The following is a 17,615-nucleotide window of genomic DNA, read 5'->3' as shown; positions in this document are numbered from 1 at the left end:
CCTTGCCCATCTCCTCTAAACTTTTTCCCACACTCATTAAACCTATGTCCCCTAGTACTTGATTTTTCTACCCTAGGAAAGAGCATCAGTCTATCGACTTTGTCCACACCACTCATAATTTTGTAAACCCCTACCTGGCGTGTTTGTCTCCAGAGAAACCAATTGGTTTTCTCTTCAGGTCTTCTGGGAGGCACGGTGGCACACTGCTGCCTCACAGCACCAGAGACCTGGGTTCCATTCCCGGCTTGGACCACTGTCTGTGTAGAGTTTGTACATTCTCCCCATGTCTGCATGGGTTTCCTCCAGGTGCTCCAGTTTCCTCCCACAGTCTGAAAGATGTGCTGATTAGGTGCAGTGACCCGAACAGGCGCCGGTCTGTGGCGACTGGGGGATTTTCACAATAACTTTATTGCAGTGTTAATGTAAGCCTTACTTTTGACGAATTAATAAACATTAATGACACTGTCAAAAAAAATCGAGTGCGTGCGTTTCACACTAAACACAAAACACAATAGCAAAACGTAGCCGCATAGAGATGGTGCCCTGATCAGAAGCAGAGTACACCTTTTCCCCAGCCCAACTTGGAGGTCTCATGGGCCCCCTGCCCACCCTCGATTGAAGCTGGCGTTTCTCTATCCCTGCCCCTATCATCGGCCACTCGCCCCCACAACAGCCATCAAAGACATTCCCTGCAACTCTGTCTCCACTCAGTCCACAACCAAATCCAAATGAATACCCCCCAACCCACTCATGAGGCTCCCACTGGGGCCTGCCCCTTGGCACAGCTTGGCACTTCCAGGGTAGCATTGTGCCAGTCTGACAGTGCCAACCTGTTCCAAAGGGCAGTGCCAAGGGTCATTGACAGGACACTGTCTGTGTGGAATCTGCACATTTTCTCCACATCTGCGTGGGTTTCCTCTGGGTGCTCCGGTTTCCTCTCACAGTCCAAAGATGTACAGGTTAGGTGCATTAGCCATGCTAAATTGCCTCTTCATGTCCCTCTCCTCTGAAGGATATACTTCCATTTAAGCCTCCAGGAAGACTCCCCCTCCCCCCACAACAGGTTCATGTCTAAGTGAACCTGTTTAAAACTGCACCAAGATAATATCACACCGGTGTGGTTTGAAGAAATGACAGGGCAACACTTTTTGATGAGGGGGTGGGTTATTAATACTAAAATGAATGGAAATGTGTGTTTGTGCCTGTCATGGTGAATCAGATGATGTTGCCAGCGAGGGGTGGGGAAGTTCTGAAGTCGCGTTCACACTGGCGAGATCTGTGACTTCCGGACCTTGAAGCCCTGCGGCATTTGCACAAATGTCAAACGCAGGGTCAAGATACTGCTCAAGATCATAGAATCATAGAATCTACAGTGCAGAAGGGGGCCATTTGCCCATTGAGCCTGCATCAACAACAATCCCAACTAAGGGAAAATCCAAGTAATGGATATTTTTTGGGCTGGAGAAAGATTAGTAATAGAGTGCCCCAGGGAACAGTGTTGAAACCTTTGTTCTTCCTGATATATATTGATAATGTAGACCATGGTGTACAGGACGCAATTTCAACATTTTCAGATGACACGAAACTTGGATGCATTGTGAAGTGTGAGGATATGTAGCCTTGGCCTCTGACCACTGCCGAAGGATCATTTAGATCCAAAACACAGGGTGGAATTTTCCCAAAAAGTTAATTAAAGGGTCTTAACGGCGAGAACACCAAAGCGATCTTCACCGGCCCACCAAGCATGCTCCACACCACTATTGTCCCACATTTAGTCAGTTTTTGAGAGAGTGCTGCGCTGGTACTGGGGAGGGTGGGGCCTAAACATGCCAATGAGCCTGGCTGCAGAGTGCTTGGCCATGCCTCCAACCACCTGGGGGCTGCAACAGCTCAGAACCCCCCCATCCCGGCATGGCTACAGCACCAGGTCTCTGCGAGTGGAGACCAGTAAATGATAGTTGCTACCAAAGGTCGGTAGGTCCCAGGAGCTGGGAGATTCCAGTGTGGAACTTTGCATATATAAATGCTACTTTTAAATGATCCAGTTTACGCCAGGAGAAAGGAACTAGGACGATTGTGTGATGATACGAAGTGTTCAAGAAATATATGTACATCATGTTTCTGATAATGTATATGTTTAAATTCAGCTCTGTCTGACTAGGTGCCAATTTGTCTGACAAAACATGCAGATCCATACTGAGATTCCAGGATAATAATTCATTGTAGTTCATGGGTTGTTTGTTTAATCTGAGTTCAGGCATTTGTGTTTACTTGGATTTTCCCTTGGGATTTCAGAGTCAGGTTTTGAATAAGTTGATTAAGAGAGTCAGAGAATGGGTAGAGCTTAGCTTGCAGGAGAGACAATTTTATGAAGCAGGCAGTTTCTGCTTGGCGCTGAAAGAAGAAAGAAGTCCCCCCATCCCCCCCCCCCCTCTCTCTCTCTCTCTCTCTCTGGAAAATACTCTTTGGGACCTGCTTGGAAAAATAGGCCCCTCTTTCTGTCTCTCTCTCCAGAGTTCTTATTTTCTTCTTTAGGTTTGATGTTTGGCATCCTCGGTCCAAGCATGTCAGCCTGTGTATGACAAACTGATTTTGAAGAGGAGTTTAAGTCTGTAAGAGGAATATTGCTTGAATTGGACTTAATGGAGATAGGTTAGCAGTTCAGAATTTTATCTTGTCATATTTAAATGTTTCAATTGGTAAAAATTAAGCTAATTCATTCATTAAATTTAGACTGTAGTGTTAAATAAAGTTTGTTTTGATAAAACTCCTTCGTGGATCAGTAGAATCCCACCTTGAGTGAAACATCTCACCCTCACACCAACGCCTAAATTAAGAAAAAACAGTTGGGATCTGGAGGGGCTTCATTGCAAATTGTTTGGCACTCGGTGCGGAACTGATTTTTAGGGCCGTACCCTATTCTCCGGGATATGTGCCAGATGTGGCGAGGTCAGACCATTGCCCTCATGAACAGATGCTGCCAAACCTGCTAAGTTTCTCCAGTATTTTCTGCTTTTAATCTGTAGATTTCTAGTCTGGTGACATTATCGCCCCGCTAGGCAACTGTCTCCCCCTAAATTGTCTTTGTCTGTGCTGTAACAATGTTGGGACTATGTAACCTACTAAAATGCCTCACCCTCTGGAGCATTCTAACAGATCTCCTTTGCCCCTCTTCTTGCTCGAGTGTAGTGTCAAAATTGGACACAATTCCAACTGGGGCATAACTAGTGATTTTTGAAGGTTTTTCACAACTTCCTTACATTAGTAGTGCAGGCAGAAATAAAGAAATACTTTATTTATAAAGCTTGAGTTTCCACATGCATTTATAGCAGCTTCAGGGGTTCCCAGAGTTTGGCATGCTGGACCAGTGGTGGGGGGACGATGTCTTGGAGGATTCGAATCTTCATTATAAAGATTTGGGAGAGTGGTTTCAAGCCCATTGTTCCTCCCACCATCTTTATTTACAGGTATGAGTGACTGAGCACAGAGTTTACAAAGCGATACTGGAGGCTTGCAAACCTTCAAAACAAATGCCAAAATTAGAACAAAGTGAGGAAGGAAGCATGAATGATGCTCTTGCAAGAATATCAAACAATGCAGCAAGCAAGAGCAAGATTGAGATTGTAACTTTACCCAAAGGTCTTTACAAAGAACGATTGCAAATAATAATTTCCATATCACAGCTCCCCGAAGCCTCCCAAAGACATTTGTTTAATTATCCATCCACTGAGCATGAATTAGTGGAAACCTCAAATTATTTTGAAGTGTAAAAATGTGGCATAAATTCAGCCATTTTGTGCTCAGTGTGACACTGAACAGTAACGAGTTGAATGGATGAAAGAATTCAAGTCTGCTTGACACGGTGGGCATCAAGGGAGGAATGATGGACAGCAGAAACTTTCCACTCTCCACGGTAAGGAATTCGATGCTAAATTTACCAAGGATCAAAATCAGTCGGACTCAGCATCGCCTCCCAATCCCCAGCAGTGAAGGACCACAGAAGTTCTATCATTGTTTGATTTCTCCAATTCTATGAGAAGTGAATTCCGAGAGTGCTCAACACAGGTGGTGAGTTTGAAAGGTCCAGAACTCATGCATGCATAATTCATATTGATGGAGGTGCAGTGGACACGGTGCATATGAAGACGCAGCTGGAGAAATTGGATGTAAGAGTTACCGCGCTGCAGCCTGTGAGATTGCATGAGCAGGTTGCCAAATCTTCTTGGATTTTATTGCCGTGGCTAACTCTCAGCTGGGCATAAAGGAATTATGTGAAGAAGCTAACATCTCATTGTCAGTGGTGGATATAAATATTTCACCAATTCCATCCAGTCACACCACTCAGCACTTCACAAGAAGGGGAAACATTATTGTTTGTGACTTTTCTTTTGGTTTTATTACTGAAGATTGTTGGTCCAAACTCCTTGAAGGCTTGGGTGGACCAGTCTGCAGGCTGTTGTGAGTGAACTTCGCGCTGGGATGACAGCGTGGCATCGTCAGCAAACAGTAGCTCTCAAACTTGGGCATTCTGCACTCCAGCCTTGGTGAGCAGCCTTGCCAGGTTTAGCAGCTTGCTGTTGGCTCTGGGATGCAGGTAGGCACTCTCATCTGAGTCGCTGGAAGCCTACAGTGGCAGCATGGAGAAAAAGGTACGCCAAAGAATATTTGTGTCAAGTAGCAGCTCTGTTTTACCCTGCCGCTGTCCATGCATTGTGGGACCCGTGATCGGTCACAGGCCCCCATGATTGCCGGGGTGGGAGGCAGAGTTTGTTGAAGCTGCTTACAGCAGCAGGGGCCTGACAGCTCTCTTGTCTCTCAGACCTCTGCTGTTGCAATTGCATGCATGTGTGTAGCATCGGAGGTCTGCACTTGCGCTGTTACTCCCCCTACAGGCTGGATGGTGAATTAAACCCAGTCCACTCCCTGTAGCAACTAGAAACAGCGTACACCATTTTTCAATGTCTAAGTACTTAAGGTTGGGTGTGAAACCATGCCCAAAAAACAGATCAGGAACTCTCCCATTTTCACACTGGTTGGACACTTACATTCTCATAAAGTTCCACCCAGAAAGTTCTATTGACAGCTTGACAGTATGAATGGGGCATTGGATTGCACAATAGTTGAATGTGATGGGTGATAACTGCTTTGTTGCCACTGCCTCTCTACAATTTTTTTATCCATTTGTGGGACATGGATGTTGCTGGCTGGCCAGCATTTATTGCCCATCCCTAAAGTTAACTTGTGAGTAGTCTAGTTAGTTTATTTATTAGTGTCATAAGTGAGGCTTACATTAACACTGCAGTGAAGTTAGTGAAAATCCCCTAATCGCCACACTACGGCACCTGTTTGGGTACACCGAGGGAGAATGTAGCATGGCCAGTGCACCTAACCAGCATGTGTTTCAGACTATGAGAAGAAACCGGAGTACCCAGAAGAAACCCACGTCGAGATGGGGAGAATGTGCAGACTCCGCACAGACAGTGACCCCAGCTGGGAATTGAACCCAGATCCCTGATGCTGTGAGGCAACAGTGCTAACCACTGTGCCACCATGCACGAGTACAGAGTGGAGGGAGTACAACATCAGATCAGCAAGCTGCCTTGATCTCAGTAGTATCTGTGCATGTTCTTTTGTTTTTTTTTTGTTTGTGCTTCCTTTTCAAAAGCCGTGACTGTTAAATAATATTAATTGCAGATTGTGTTAGAGTGAATGTGATTGCGCAGCTGTTGTTTATCATAGTACTGTTAGTCAAATGTTTGCAGTTACATCCAGTCTTGCTTCGCAGGGTGCAGAGAGCGTTCGAACAGAGAATGAAGCAAATATTAAAAGAAAATTAAAAAACAAGAAATGCTGGAAATTAGTCACATCAGTGGACAGAGTTAATTGCTGGAATTTTACCTCCTCGCCTGCCCGAGGCTCACAAGATCCCACCCGAGGCCAACAGAGAATGCTGTTCTGTGAGCCTCGCCTGCTCCAATTCCGGAGCGAATGTGCCAGTAAAATTCCAGCCAATGTTTCAGATCTCAGTTGAGTTCTCTCACCAGAACTTAAGGTCATCAACCTGAAACTCTGGGCTGAATTTTTCCACAGGCAACATCAGGACCTCAATATTGGGACACACTTGCTGTGAGCAAGACCGAAATGAGGACGTTCCTGGAGGTAGCTTCCTGATTCACCGTCTTTGAGCTCATTGAATAGCGAGAGGGTTGGTAATGGCGGAGTCGTGGTAGCCCCACTGCGAGAGATGGGCACTGCTGAGGGAGATAGGAGACATAAAGGGTGCCTTGCAATGAATAGAGGGGCCAAGTTGGCAGACCGCTTCCAATCAGGAAGGACAAACCCTCTGGCAAAAATGTTGGGGGTGCCTATAGCCCCATATATGGAGTCTCTGACACTGATGGCCCCCCCCAGCGCGTGGTGGAAAGTGTACCTCCAGGAAGCTGTTGACCGCCACAGGGGGTAGGAGCTGCTCCACCAACATGCCAACAAGGCCTTAATTACTGACTGCTTGCCTCCATCGAGAATCCTGGCATGGCCTTACCCCTAGTTATGTCGCAATGACTTCTTCCTATCTCTGCAGTTCGGGTGCCTCGCTAATTCAGCTCATTAATTCTATTTCTCTCTCCACAGGTGCTGTCAGACACGCTGAGTATTCCCAGCCTTTTCTGTTTTGATTCTATATTTCCAGCATCTGCTGCATTTGCCATTTTTCATTCTAAATGACAGCTGAGCTGTAGCATCGAGTTGCTCCGACAGACGGTTAAATGAAAGTGTGATACTTAAGGATCAAAAAGTCTGCAGTAGATGCGATGTTACCTCCCATTCACTCTCCCGTTGCAACAAAGTCGGAGAATATGGCAGTCAGCCAAACCTCCATTCACTGCGGCGGGATTGGAAAATCCCGCTGGTGCGAATGGCCATAACTTTCCGGCCATTATTTATAACTCAATAGCCAACACAAATTTGAGGGCATGAATTGTTCTAAGTGTGTTGAAAACCCCACGGACCTGGGTTCAATTCTGGCCTTGGGTGTCTGTCCATGTGGAGTTTGCACAGTCTCCCTATAACTGCGCTATAATCGAAGGCATGTAGCAACATTAAAACATTTAAGTCAAGGACCTGTCCCCTGAGAGCAAGTTATTCACCCAGCCTCCTTCTGTTAAAACGGGAGGTTGATGTGTCAAAGGCAAATCAGGTTTGGGTTTCACATTTTGCCATTTTTAATATTCTGCCTGCTTCCACCAAGGGATGGCGGGATGGCACAGTGGTTAGCACTGCTGCTTACAGTGCCAGGGACCCCGGTTTGATTCCTGGCTCGGGTCACTGTCTGTGTGGAGTTTGCATGTTCTCCCCGTATCTGTCTCCAGGTGCTCTGCTTTCCTCCCACATTCTGAAAGACGTGCTGGTTAGGTGCATAGACCTGAACAGACACCGGACTGTGGCGACTAGGGGAATTTCACAGTTACTTCATTGCAATGTTAATGCAAGCTTTACTTTTGAATAATAAGTAAATAAACTTTAATAACGCCCCCGATCCCCTGTTCCATGCCCATCCTTGGGGGATTAAAATTAATTTTACAATCATTTACAAACACTTTGTCATGTTGTATTTTAACAATAAAAATTGATGAGGAGAACGGTGTGTGTTCCTAATAGTGAAACTGGACAAGAGAATTGAGTGGAAGAACATAAGGCATACAGGCAGGAGCTGACCATCTGGCACATTGAACCCATTTCACCATTAAGTACAATCACAGGAGGTGCTCTTCCTCAACTCCACTTTTCGGCACTGTTCCAATATTCCTTAATTTCCTTAATATCTGAAAACCTTCCAGTCTCTGTCTTGGACACATTCGACGAAGCATGTGAAGCCCTCTGCAGAAGGGAATTCCAAAAAGCCGCAATCCGAATTTCTCTCCATGTCAGTTCTTTATGACCAATCCCTTGTTTTGAGACTGCTACACTTGGTTCTGTACTGTCCACCCGGGCAAAATATCCTACAATCATCTCCCCTGTCAAACCTCTAGAGAATTTTATCTGCTTCGAAGAGGCATCTATGAAAATAGTGATGAATGGGAACACTGCGCTCTTAATTTAGTTATTATTGCATCATGATCGTCTTTCCAGCTATTGCAGTAAATCAGCTAGATTTTAAATCAGGATTATAAAGTTTGTGGACCTGACAGTCAGTCACTTGAAACCCGCGCAACTCAAACACATCAGTACTTCTCTGCTAGTTTATCCTTCTTGATCACCTTGGGGGTGATTCTTCCAGCCTGCTGCAGTGCATGACTGGGTTTAATCAGCAGCAGCAGCCGTTTCGCAGCTTTCCCATTGGGCGTCACAGCCTCTGCGCATCGCCCAACCTCAAATTTTTGACATAATCAGCTCCGCGCTAGAAGTCAGCACAGAACAGATTATCGTATGAAAATATCCTGGTAATTCACATTTCCACATGGTTAGCGTATTCTGGGCTAAATTCTCCAAGCCCGCGAGCATCTCCCTCCCCTGGTTGGGAGTGGTTCCCTCCAGCATGGTTTACTACTGCTCCTCATTAATAGGGAACAGTCGGCCTCACCCCGCAGGAGAGAAGAGAAGGCAACGAGGCCGCCCCCCCCCCAGGAAGTCAGGGGTAATGGGGTATGCTCCTTGAGCAGTGCCAGCCTGGCACCCTAGCACTGCCCAAGGGGCAACCTGGCACTGCCCGCCAGGCACTGAGCTGTGCCAAAGGGATAGGGCCAGAGATGGGTGGGAGCTGATGGGAGGAGGGGGCGGGGCTGTTGGGCAGTGATCGTCGTTGGGATGGAGCCTGCTGCCACACTGCAACCTGGATTGGTGGGGGAAGGAGGGAGTGTGGACAATTGGGACTGGCCGTATAGGTATGGTGTGGGGGTCAGGGATGGTCATAGAGGGTGGGGGGAGGGGGCTCAGGACTGTTGTGGGGGGAAATTGGGGCTGGTGGGGGGGGTGGGGGAACATTGGAGCTGGTCATCAGAATGGGGGGGGGTCGCAACTGTCTGGGGAGATCAGGGCTGGCCAGGATGTGGAGGTGGTGGGAGGTCCGGGAGGCCAGCAAACGGGGAATGGGGAGGCTGGAAAGGCTGGCGATTGGGGTGTGGGGCTGGCCAGTGATCAGGCTGGCCTGCAATCTATGCTGCTAGCCTCTCCAGCGGGGATAGGCCCTGCCCCCTGATTTTCAGAGTGAATCGTGCTGAGGCACACTGCAGTGCACAGGGTGGTAGAGATTCATTCTGGAAATCAAGCAAAAAAAAAACAAGCGGGATTTACTGTTCCATGCTGGTGAACAAATCTTAAATCAGATTGGTTTGGATAAACAATTTGTGATTTATATACATTTGGGAACATGGATTAAAGATGATATGTGGCCATTCAGGCTTCATGAATCAAACGTATGCAATCCACAAGAACAAAAGGAGTACAATTAGCAGCGGAAGTAAGCCATTTGCCCCTTCAAGCCTGCTCCCCCATTGTACCAGATCTGACCGTGGCCTCAACCCCAGTTCCCTGCCTACCTCCCATTCCCTTTGACTCCACCGTTAGTCAAGAATCTATCTACTTCTATCGTATAAATGTTCAGTAATCCTGCCTCCATCACTCTCTGGAGCTTCAGTTAAATTATTCAGAGGGAATGAACCCCATTCTTGTCAGTATAGAGGGCAAAGTACATTGAATAAGGAAAGTGCTGTGACTGATTATCAGAAACTCTGATCGCTAACCAATGATGGTGCAGTGGTTAGCACTGCTGCCCCACAGCACCAGAGACCTAGGTTTGATTCCTGGTTTGGATCACTGTCTGTGCGGCGTCTGCATGTTCTCCCTGTGTCTGTGTGAGTTTCCTCTGGGTGCTCCAGTTTCATCCCACGGTCCAAAAGACATGCTGGTTAGATGCATCGACCATGCTAAATTCTCCCTCAGTGTACACAAACAGGCACTGGGGTGTCGTGACTTGAGGATTTTCAAAGTAATTTCATTATAGTGTGAATGTAAGTTCACTTGTGACTCTAATAAATAAACTTTTACTTTTTTCTTTCTGTTCCCCAGTTGGTAAAGAAGACTTTTTCTTCAGTATTCAGAGGATTGGTTTGACTAGTTCTCATCCCCAAACTCCTATTTCTTTGATTTGAAATCAAATTGTTCAGTTTTTAAAAACTTATTTATTCATTCGCAGGAAGCAGCCATCATTGACACTGCCAATATGAGTCATGGCAGAGGTTTAGTGTATCCCATTTATAGGCCCAGACTTGACCAGTTTCTGAAATAACAAAGCTTAAATATATATTGATAAGAATTTAAGAGCATAAGAACATCAGAACTCGGAGCAGGAGTAGGCTATCTGGCCCTCGAGCCTGCTCTGCCATTCAATAAGAACATAGCTGATCTTTCTGTGGACTCAGCTCCACTTACCCGCCCACTCACCATAACCCTTGATTCTTTTACTGTGCAAAAAATGCATCTATCCTTGTCTTAATAACATTCAATGAAGTAGCCTCAACTGCTTCACTGGGCAGGGAATTTCACAGATCACAACCCTTTGGGTGAAGAAGTTCCTCCTCAACTCAGTCCTAAATCTGCTCCCCCTTATTTTTAGGCCATGGCCCCTAGTTCTAGTTTCACTCACCAGTGGAAACAACCTCACTGCTTCTATCTTATCTATTCCCTTCATGATCTCACATGTTTCTCTAAGATCTCCCTTCATCCTTCTTGGGCTTTGTAAAGGGTAATGTTATGTTTTTGTTTGAAACTGTGCCTTGCAAACCTTTCATGTGTGTTGAAAGCTGTGAACATTGCTCGACTCCCAGGGAAGCTTTACAAAATTTGACAGATGGAATGGGCAGATCATCTTTGTCGAAGATGCTGGCACAGGCGAGAGGGAAATCCTTTTTTCGCTTTTATGGCCAATGTCAACTTTCGGTTTGACCAACACAAACATAACAAGATGTTAAACTGAACTCCCTCACCCAAAAGTAAGATTCATTCCTTCAGTCTCAGAGAACAGCTTCCAAGAAAGGCGTGTTTTCCACTTCCCATTCCAATCCTCCTGATTGATGTTGTTAACTAAGTGTGGAATAAGCAGCCCACACTGAGTGAAAAAGCAAATCGACTTTGTATTGGACCTTAGAGCCAACAGATTGCATTAACCCTTTCATTCAGCAACACTCAAGAAGTTCGACCCCACCCAGGACAAAGCAGCCCACTTGATTGGCACCCCACTCACAAACATTCACTCCCTCCACCTCCAATGCATAGTGGAAAGAGTGTGTATCATCTAAAATATGCACTGTAGGAACTCTCCAAAACTCCTTAGAAATACCTTCCAAACTCACCACCACTACCATTGAGGAGGACAAGGGCAACAAATACATGGGAACACCACCCTCTGCAAGTTCCCCTCCAAGTGACTGACCATGATGATTCTGAAATATATATAGCCACCCTTCACTGTTGCTGGGTTAAAATCTTGGAACTCTTTCTCTCCAACAGCTCTATGGGTGTCCCTACACCACAGGGACTGCAGCAGTTCAAGGCAGCTCACCACAACCTTCTTAAGGACAATTAGGTGAGGCAATAAATGCTGGCCTGGCCAGTGACACCCATAAATTAAGAGAAAAGCCTACTAATAGTTTCAAATAGATTGGAACCCATTGACAAGACATGGTGCAAGTTCACAGCTCAGGAGAGTTCCCCAGGGCAAATAGTTTGAAGCACAGACCACAGAGGTAACTCACAAAACAATTATCGAGTTTCATGCCCTGGGGCTTTGAATATATTCCAAATAATTCTGAGGTGAATCATTTACTGAGGATCAAGACATTGTTAGGATGGTAGGGTGGCACAGTGGTTGGCACTGCTGCCTCATAGTGCCAGGGACCCAGGTTTGATTCCTGGCTTGGGTCAGTGTCTGTGCAGAGTTTGCACATTCTCCCCGTGTCTGCGTGGTTTTCCTCTGGGTGTTCCGGTTTCCTCCCACAGTCTGAAAGACATGTTGGTTAAGCACATTGGGCCTGCTAAATTCTTCCTCAGTGAACCCAAACAGGCGCCAGAGTGTGGTGACCAGGGGATTTTCATAGTAATTTCATTGCAGTGTTAATGTATGCCAACTTGTGACACTGATAAATAAATTTTAAACTTTCAAACAGACTTATCTAGGGGCAGTAATGTGCAGACAGAGGTTAAAAATACCATAACAACAATGAGATTTGTTACGGGCGTTTGCTGCACAGTCGGGATTGAGTCCAGGAAAACACATTGCAAAACTGTATGACAGATATGTGTAATTCACCCATTGAATTGTTAACTCAACTGAGAAACATCTACCTCTGCTTATTGTCCAGTCTCTTCAGGAATGAATTGTTAAATTATGGAACACAATAGATTAGTGAGCAGATTGAAGGTTGTACTCAGAATGTTGTGACATTCGGGCTACCTTAATCAACAAGCATCTTGTAATCATTCATTGTGCCGATAGTAAAATTCACACTGGCTACACAGGACCCTTTCATGATTCCACTGAGGGTTCAGTGCTCGGAGTTTGGAATGGTTCTAGGCACTGTGAAACATATGTCGCAGGATTGTCACAGTATGTGATTGCTTGCTGGTTCTTGATATGGAAATGATGATAAACCCTCGGCTGGTGCTACTCGCCTTCAGTCTCCATGGCTATAAATAAGGAAACATCAGTGGTGCCGTCTGTTAACTGTTCATACAAAAATTACTAAGGTTCAGTGACTCCTCACCTCCAGCTTTGACATTCCTGTTTTCCTCCTCAAATCCAAGTGGAAAGGACTTGAGCAAACTTGCTGTTCAGCTGGGCTAGTTATCTACCACTGATTCTGGCTGAACTACATCAAACGCCATCAACCCGTCATAGAATCTTAGCATCCCTACTGTGTAGAAGAAGGCCCTGATACAGTAAGTGCCCATTACTCCAAGATCAGCCTGGAGAGTAATGATAGCACTTAGCTTCTTTAGTCCACTATCAATTATGGGGACATGATGGCCTAATGGTCTTATCACTAGACTATTACCCCACAAGCTCAACTAATGTTCTGGAGACTCGGGTTCAAATCCTGCCATGGCAGATGATGGAATTTGAACTCGATAAAAAAAATCTGGGATTAAAAATCTACTGGTGACCATGAAACCATTGTTGATTGTCGGGAAAACCCATTTGGCTAATTAATGTCCTTTAAGGAAGGAAATCTGCTGTCCTTATCTGGTCTTAGTAAGAAGTCTCGCAGCACCAGGTTAAACAGATTTATTTGGCATCACAAGCTTTCGAAGCGCTGCTCCTTCATCAGGTGAGTCATTCACTCAGCCACTCATCTGATGAAGCCTACTTTTGGCCCTAATAAATAAAATTACATGTAACTCCAGAGCCACAGCAATGTGATTGACTCTTAATTGCCTAGTGAACCAGATGGGTTTTTCCAACAATAGTTTCGTGGTCATCAGTTGATTCTTAATCCCAAATGTTTTTCAGTTGAATTCAAATTCCACCATCTGCTGTGTGGGGATTCGAACTCGGGTCTCCAGGCCCATCGCTTTGGTTCTTGTGTATAAAACCACATTAAGTGGTCATCTGGAAAAAGGAATGTGGAAGGTGCACTTGTGCATCTGTGTGTTTCTTTCTGTACACTTATGAAATTTTAGTAGATTGCCAACATAGACTTCTTATTTATGTGTGGTATGCTTTGTTTGTACAGCTTGCAAAAAACAATGCTTTTTACTGTATGCCAAGACATGTGACAATAATAAATCAAATCAACCCAAATCCTTGACGGAGCTCAACTTAGAGTCATAGGGCAGTACAGCATGGGAACAGGCCCTTTGGCCCAACTGGTCCATGCCAACCATGGTGCCCTCCCAGTTAGTCCCAATTACATAGAACATAGAACACTACAGCACAAACAGGCCCTTCGGCCCACTAGTTGCGCCGATCACCTCTATACCTACTAAGCCATCTATAACCCCCAATCCCATTAGATCCCATATACTCATCCAGAAATCTTTTAAAAGACCCCAGCGAGTTCACCTCCACCACCACCGACGGCAGCCGATTCCATTCACTCACCATCCTCTGACTGAAAAACTTACCCCTAACATCTCCTCTGTACTTGCTTCCCTGCACCTAAAACCTGTGTCCTCTCGTAGCGACCATTTCAGCCCTGGGAAATAGCCTCTGAGAATCCACCCTATCTATTCCTCTCAACATCTTATAAACCTCTATCAGGTCGCCTCTCAACCTTCGTCTCTCCAGGGAGGAGTCCCAGCTCCCTCAACCTATCTTCATAAGGCATGCCTCTCAATCCAGGCAACATCCTTGTAGATCTCCTCTGCACCCTTTCAATAGCTTCCACGTCCTTCCTATAGTGAGGCGACCAGAACTGCGCACAGTACTCCAAGTGGGGTCTGACAAGGGTCTTATAAAGTTGCAGCATTACCTTCCGACTCCTAAACTCAATCCCTCGATTAACGAAGGCCAGTACACCATACGCCTTCTTGACCACATCCTCCACCTGCGAGGCTGATTTAAGAGTCCTATGGACCCGGACCCCAAATATGGACCCGGACCCCAAGGATTCCCCAGGATTGAACCATATCCCTCTAATCCTCTTTCATTTGTGTACTTATCCAATGCTTTTCAAATGTTGCTATTGTACTGGCCTCAATCACTTTTTCAGGCAGCTCATTCCATATACGTACCACTCTCTGCATGAAGAAATTCCCCTCAGGTCACTTTTGAACTTGTTCCCTCTCATCCTAAACCTATGGCTTCTAGTTTTCAATTCCCCTCCCCTGGGAAAAAGACTATGTGTGTTCATCCTACCTGTGCCCCTCGTGACTTTATACACCTCAACAAGGTCACCCTCATTCTCCGACGTTCCAAGGAATTAAGCCATAGCCTGGCCAACCTCTCTGTATAGCTCAGGCCCACTAATTCTGGCAATATAGGGTGGCAATTTAGTCATGGCAATTTTGGGTGGCACAGTGGTTAGTGCTGCTACCTCACAGTGCCAGGGACCCGGATTCAATTCCAGACTGGGGTGACTGCCTGTGTGGAGTTTGCACGTTCTCCCTGTGTCTGTATGAGTTTCCTCTGGGCGCTCCGGTTTCCTCCAACAGTCCAAAGATGTGCGGATTAGGTTGATTGGCCGTGCTAAATTGACCCTAGTGTCAGGGGGAGTCACAGGGTAAATACGTAGGTTTATGGGAATAGGGCCCGGGTGGGATTGTGGTCGGTGCAGACTCAATGGGCCGAATGCCCTCCTTCTGCATTGTAGGGATTCTAACAGGATAGATATGTGGGATCATGGGGAGAGGGTGGGATTGTTGTTGGTGCAGGCTCGATGGGCTGAACAGCCTCCTTCAGTCTGTAAGGGTTCTATGATTCTATGAATATCCTATTCTATAATCTAATCCAACTTCTACAATCTATTTTTCTTCCCTTTCTAAGAGCTCAAAGCAATTCAGTCCTTTGTCATTCCTCTCCCCTCCCTCCCATCAATGTGCGACTTGAAAAGTAGAATGTACAAACTGACAGCAAGTGATGGCCCATAACTTTGCATCACTCAAGATGACAATTGTCCCATGGTGTGCCACAGGCATGGGTTTGCCTAAAACTGCTGCATTTGACGTTCTTTTTAGTTGTGCCATGCAGCAACTGGGCTGGCGAAGGCTTCCTTTTAAAGTCTAAGTGTGCACGATGACCACTGAATTTCTGAAAGGACAAAGCAAACCAATTTTTGCCTGGCTAAACAATTACAAGGCCTATTGCTGTTGATTTTTCTGGTATATAAGGCAGAAAATTTGTGACTAAGGAGCTTAACATTTGAATGTTTTCCCCTTATGAATTATGAATCAAGAGAGCGAGTCACCCCACGCGAGAACTGGATTATTAAACAGCGTTGTGCTCAGGTCTTTCCTGTCTCTCTCTTCAAAACTGCTGACCTTTTCCTAAAGTGACATCCAAGTAAATTCACAGGAGGAAGCTAGTAATTTGGTTCCAAAAAAAAAATCCAGCTCCTCAGTTTATTCCAATATGTGTCCTGCTGTTTTGGAGGGTTCGCTGAACTTCCTGTAAACAAAAGATCTAAGAGCCGCCTCGTTGTATGACTGTCGAAGAAACAGAATGGGTCCAATTAATATTTCACACGTTCTGAATCTCTAATTACCCAAGTTATAATTAAGTTTGCAAATTTTTCAAAACTGGATTTTGGAAAATGACACAAAATGCTTTCAATGAATAGTCTAGAGTTACGGTCATCTATGAATCCACAGTAACTAAAACCACTACAAAGAGTCATGATGAAACCCAGTCCATCACTCAAGCCAGCCTCCAATTCATTGACATTGTCCACACACGTCTAAAAACCATTTCAAATTCAAGCTATTAAGATCAAATTTATGAGTGAAAGATTTAAATTTGGAAGATCCCACCCTTCCTCACCACCAGCCCCCCCCACCCCCAACGTGCTTTGGGTCACATTTACCCCTGTTGGGTGCCACTTCCGGTCTTCCCTTATGTTGGTTCCAATGCTGTCCTTTGTCATTCCATGTGCTGGACAATGCTTTATTAAAGGAGCGGTTGATTTTTCATTGAATTCAAGAGAAAAGTGGATGAAGAATGGAAGAGGAAGAAAGTTGCAGGACTGTGCAGGAAGATCAGGGAAGCAGGGCTAATTGGATAGCTCTTTCAAAGATGGAATAGGATCATAGAATCCCTACAGCGCAGACAGAGGCCATTCGGCCCATTGAGCCTGCACCAACAACAATCCCACTCAGGTCCTATCGCTGTATTTCACTCTGCTAATTTACCATGACACTAAAATTTAAAGTTTATTTATTACTGTCACAAGTTGGCTGACATTAACACTGCAATGAAGTTAGTGTGAAAATCCCCTAGTCGCCACCCTCCAGCATCTGTACGGATACGCTGAGGGAGAATTTAGCGTGGCCAGTGCACCTAACCAGCACGTCCTTCAGACTGGGAGGAATCCGGAGCACCCGGAGGAAACCCGTGCAGGCACAGGGAGAAACTCCACACAAACAGTCACCTGAGGCTAGAAAGGAACCCGGTCCCTGGCGCCGCGAGGCAGCTGTGCTAACTGCTGTGCTACCGTGCACAGTAGACCGAACAGTTTATTTCTGTGCTACATGATGCTGTCATAGAAAAAGGCAGTCTCTATTAGGTCTTTCATATCAATGTCAATAAGTTTACCTTTACATGAGGGGTGATTGCCAGATGGAATATACTGCTGAGTGGAGAACTGTTTTTTTGTCATTGAAGGTTGAGGTGTTTGGATTTGTGTGGCTTCTCAGGAAGGATGAGTTTAACTGAGCTGAGTGGCTTCTCTTGTCTTCCTGTTTTCTGATCATAATATCAATGAAGCAAAAGTACAAAACTAACAATCCTCTGGTGTGGAAACCTTTTAATTTTTCAGGCGCCCTGCAAAGGCAACTCTCAAGATGGGAGCAAATTTCAAATGTTGCATGTCAAGTCAGCTCCCCAGTATGTCCTGCCCTCTGGGTGAACTTTTTGGAGGTGGATTCTATGCAACTGCAGCGACCTGGGCAGCAGCAGTGGGTCACCAAAT

Source organism: Carcharhinus amblyrhynchos, chromosome 5 (genome assembly GCF_965287045.1).
Source record: "Carcharhinus amblyrhynchos chromosome 5, sCarAmb.v2.hapA, whole genome shotgun sequence".
Lineage (NCBI taxonomy): Eukaryota > Metazoa > Chordata > Chondrichthyes > Carcharhiniformes > Carcharhinidae > Carcharhinus > Carcharhinus amblyrhynchos.
The sequence above is the reverse complement of the archived record's forward strand: the minus strand, read 5'-3'. Positions refer to the sequence as shown.